Source organism: Montipora capricornis, chromosome 2, assembly GCF_036669925.1.
Source record: "Montipora capricornis isolate CH-2021 chromosome 2, ASM3666992v2, whole genome shotgun sequence".
Lineage (NCBI taxonomy): Eukaryota > Metazoa > Cnidaria > Anthozoa > Scleractinia > Acroporidae > Montipora > Montipora capricornis.
Genome location: NC_090884.1, coordinates 25,447,043 through 25,452,266, shown reverse-complemented (window position 1 = coordinate 25,452,266; position 5,224 = coordinate 25,447,043).

Sequence of the window (5,224 nt, the reverse complement as noted above, 5' to 3'; positions counted from 1 at the left end):
AGAATTAATTAGACTTACCTAAAAGATAAGAAAGAAAAAAGTACATGCCCAAAATAATGGACCAATCATGGCGGACTAAGTTTCTAGTAGACCTCTAAAGTGATCGTTAAGATGGACTCTAAACCCCAAGAGATCCTGGCTAGACTAAGTATATTAGGTAAGCTGCTCCACACTGTAACAGTCCCAGGAAAATAGCTGTACAATAGTATTCCTGATTATGCCTAGAAAGTAGGTCAAAGTTGGCTTGATAAAAATTACGGGTTCTATAATGCCAAAAGTACTAGTAACAGTTCCAGTTTTATAATTAAACAGGAGAACTAAATCGTGCATTGTCTTACGAAAATCTATTGGTATAACTGACTTTCTTTTGGAGGATAGTTCAATATGAATTTAGTGACACGCCTCTGAATGTTCTCTATCAGTCTGCGATGTTTTACTAAGTAGGGTGCACACACTTGATGAATATTCTCGTAACGGCCTGACAAGCGCCGTGTATAACAACTTTCTCGTCTGGACGTACGAATGTCCCTGCCACACAGCCTCTTCACTAGACCAAGTACCCTATTCGCTTCGCACAACATCTGCTTGATATGACTATTCCATGTGCAGTTACAGAGACATTTACGCCCAAGTCAGAGGTTTCCGGAGAGTGCGGGAATACTTCCTCGCCAAGAGGATAGGGGTTGAGGGGTTTTGTAAGCTATCTTCGCTTGGAGATACGCTACACTGTACATTTAGTAGTGTTAAATGTCATCCTATGATCGCATGCTCCATGAATGTAAACCACCTAGGTCAGATTGCAACAAGGCAGGAAAACTTAGAGAGTCTATAGGCCGGTAAGTTTGCTGTCGTCCGCAAAAAGGGCGAGACTTGATCCATGCTGTACGTAGGACGGCATTTCGTTTGCAAAAACCAAGAACAACAGAGGCCCCAATATGGAACCCTGTGGTACCCCAGATGTTACAGGTAGCCAATCCGAGAAGGCACCATCAAGAACGACCCGCTGTTGTCTATTTGACAGATAGCTCGCAAACCATCGAGGGGCGGCGCTGAAATACCATGGCGGTGGAGCTTAGTCAATCGGAGGTCATGGGGCACCTTGTCAAATGCCTGAGAGAGATCGAGGGGTATGACATCTACCTCTTGACCTCCAGCAACCATGTCAGGATGTCATGATATACCTCTAATCATTGCGTAAACTGTTGATTTCCTCTTAAAAATCCATGTTGCAGATTGTACAGTAGAGGTGCAAAGTGTGGATAGCAGTGGTTAAAGACGCACCTTTCTAACACTTTTGAGATTATGGAAAGCAGGAAAATCGGTCGATAATTCTCTGCCAGAGTCGGGTGGTCCGTTTGAAAACGGAGGAGACATTTGCTCGTTTCCACAGCGCGGGTACCACCCATGTGACAGAGATAAGTTGAATATTTTACACAAGGAAGGCGCTATCTCAGCTGCTGTATTTTTCAGGGGGGATCCAGGGATATTTTCAGGCCCACATGCTTTATTAGGGTCAAGACTAAGAAGAACTCCCTCACTTCAGAGACTGTAAGTTCAATAGAGTCTAGTTCTTCTCCGACGCCACTGGGGGGGCAGAGCACTGAGTGGTGGCGAGGCCGTACTCGCCGGATTAAACAAAGAACTAAAAAACTCTTTTAAAGATGTTAGCTCTGTCCCGACTGTCAGTTACAAGTTTATGTCCGTTCCTAAGAAAGTTAGGGAGGGTCTATCGGAAAGTAGATGACTTGATGTAGGACCAAAAGCGCTTGGGATTTCTGAGATGGATGCCTTAAGTTTTTCTGCGTGCTCCTTCTTTTTCCGCATAAGCATTTCCTTTACAGGTTTTCGTAGCTCGATAACTTGGCTTCAGTCGATGACGAGCGCTTTTTCTTGCGTCGTCTTTTTCTTTAACGATAATCTTAGTTCATTGTCTATCCGGGCAGATCATTCACGCTTCGTGCTTTGCATTTAGGAATATGATCATTAGCAGCTGCAACAAGGAGATCATACCAATTGTCAAGTGAGGCGTCAACATCATCGGGAACAATGCATGCGTCCCACGGGGTATTTCGGAATGTCTCTTTAAGTCCTAACCAATTAGCACGCTTGAAGTTATACACAACGCGTTTTGTTTTCGATCTGTTAGGGACTTTTTAGATCCAACTCGAAACTAATTAATTTGTAATCTGTACAAATTATATCGTCAAATCCATGGATGTGTTGGACTTTAGTGGGAATAGTAGTGAGAATTAGATCTAAAATGTTTTTGCCCCTGGTCAGAAAGTCGATTAACTGTCACAAGTAGTTGTCTTTCACCATCTTGGTAAAATAATTGTGAAGACAGTCCCCAGCTTTTGCCGTACCAGTTTGCCAGTCGATTTCCGAGAGGTTAAAATCCCCTATTACTAGTATCTGATCGAATTTGGCTTTTGAGGCCAGTAACAAAGTTTTCTTGAATTGCTTAAGATATTCCAAGTCCGTGTCTTGTGGTCTATAGAAGACAACTGCTAAAATTTTTCTCCTGGAATCTGGTGGAAGCTCACAAACCAGTATTTCAGCGTCCGTTTCTAGATCGCTGCGGCGGATGCTCGGTAATCGATTTTTTACGGCTAAAAACACTCCACCTCTTCCTCTATTTTTCCTATCCCGTCTATAGATGGTTAAGTCTGAGCTAGAGGGAAGGAGCTCACAGTTCAAGTAGTTTGGATTAAGTCACGATTCCACACAAAACACTAGGTCGTTTCCAATCGATAGTGCTTGGAGCTCGTTCTGCTTTTTGCCAAACTTATCGAATTCATATAAAGACACTTGAGAGTAGAGCAGTAGGGTATGTTCTTGTGCCCTGGTGAACTGCCTGGACCAGGCTGAATCGCAATGCCTCCGCAAAGAAGAAGTAAACCGGCCACGAATCCAATTGGTTTAACTAAGTCTCGGAGGCGGCGAATAAAATATGTCGAACATGGTCTTACAGAATCATTTGTCTTACAAAATCTCCAAAGATAGGACGAGACTTCGCTTACGTGGTTCAAGTTGACATTCGGCTGACCAAATAACATCAGGAGACGCAAAATTAATAGAGAAATGGCACAGCCCAGTAAAAGGCGTCCAACCGCCATGACAGCATGCTGTTCCATGTCGATCGAGAATATAAAAAAAAAAAAAAAGGAAAAAGCCATCAGCAACAAAATTTGCGACATGAAGACAACTTGACATCGATTTCAGCGGCCGCCTGTGATCAAGTTAACTTGCGTGTTACTACCAACTCAAGAAAGAAAGGATACATCTGTGACAAAATGACGGCAAGAAACCGGGTTTTTGTTGTTGTTAGTTTTTTTTTCTTTCAGATGTTATTTTGGGGAAGTGGGATGTTGGGGCTCATTTGTTGAAATTCAAGCACGCTTCCGACAGACCTGTTTATTTTGGTGATTTATGCACGCGCTGTGGGCCTATTTGCCCCCACGGACTTACACTAACTCACTGACTCTTACAACCCGGCGACATAGTGTGTAGTGAGTGCACTTATAAAGTGCGCTACCACAAAAATCATTGACTTGTTAACTTGTAATTAGGTAGCTGGTTTACATGTGAACTTTTAATAGCACTGTATTACTAAACAACACTGTAATAGCACTGTGAACAACGCACTGGTAATGTCTGTTGCAAGGGCTCCTAATATGGTTGAAAAGAGAAAATGTAATCATTGTTATCGAGGATCTTGACTCTAATTGTTATTTGACAGCAATAAATAATGAAATATTTATTAATATCATCATCATCAACAACAACTTTTTTATGTATCAGTATTATCTATAACAGGTTGCACTCCTGTCCACTTTCAAAAAAATCATTAACTCAAAGAAGCATCTACTGGCGTTACAAAAATAACTTGACTTGACTCAGGTTGTGGAAACGTCAGTCAATGTAATCCTTAACAGTCTTTCTCTAGAATACGCTCACCCGGACGATCAGAGAGCAGTTCTAGTCACGCCACCTTTTTGAATGTGCAATGATCATAAAAGTTACCAATGATAGTGTCCTGCCAGTCTTGTTATGGTTTAGAATTGTGAAGAACTGAACTTGAGTTGAAATTAAGAATTTTCTTAATTGTGTAGAATTTTTTTCCTTAAGAAATCATTGAATTGTATCCTTTAGATCAGCTATTCCAGTCACACTATTTTTTCGTAACTTCCGCGAGTATGATTTGCAGCATGATTTTACAGAAAAATCATTTCGAGAACGTGTTCAACTGCATTTTAAAAATCCTCTGTTAATAAAAGGTCACTGCTACGACATTTTAACATGAGTAACAGGATGATTGATGTCGTTTCAAAAAACAAGCAGATGGTTTGGTCTTAAACGATCCTTTTGTTACTGAAAGCTAACATTCGCTATGACATCAGCATTGGTTAAGAAAGCTGAAGCAAACAGATGAGATGTTTTTTCTCTGAATTTTCTTAGTTTCTCACAGTTAAAGCCAAACACTCCTGGTATACACTAAATCAGTAGATAGCAACTCGGGGGGATTCGCGCCCGAAAATATTGTAATCTTTGCCAGAAATATGTGAGTTAAATCACCTTTTTGTGCCATATTATCTCAAAAAACAATTCTTCACCTCAGTGGTGGATGTTTACCTCACCGCGACTAGCCCCCTCCACTTCAGTGAACAGTTGTCAGTTATTAAACTATTGTCAGACCATTTTCTAAGGTTTACCGCAAACCCCTTACTGTTGCCATGGCAACGGTACCACTGCTAAGACCCTCTAAAAGTCAATTTTTTCGAAGGTACCTGAAAAACTAGGAACTTTGCCAATTCGGTGTCTTAGTGTATTTATTCTCATATCCAAAGACCCATTAAACTCTCTTACTTAATACTCGGTATGAGAACTATTGTAGACTCGTGAAAACGAAAACAGCGGTCTTAATATCCTTGAAGAAACGTATTAGATTTCAGTTTATTTGGTACAGTCCCTTCCGTTATTTTTCCGTTACTTTTAGTATTTGAATTCAAATTTGTTGTAACTGGCATATTTTATCACATATTTTCCAGTATTTCGTCAACATCAATTTGCTACAAACATGCAAATAGAACCAATACAATGTAAACTCCCATTGTACCTGAAGAAGGCTGGTTTGGCCAGCCGAAATATAGTACACCACTAAAATCAAATCTACGTTGTATCGGCTCTTGCTCAAAATATTTAGCTTCTCGAAAACGCTCTTGGA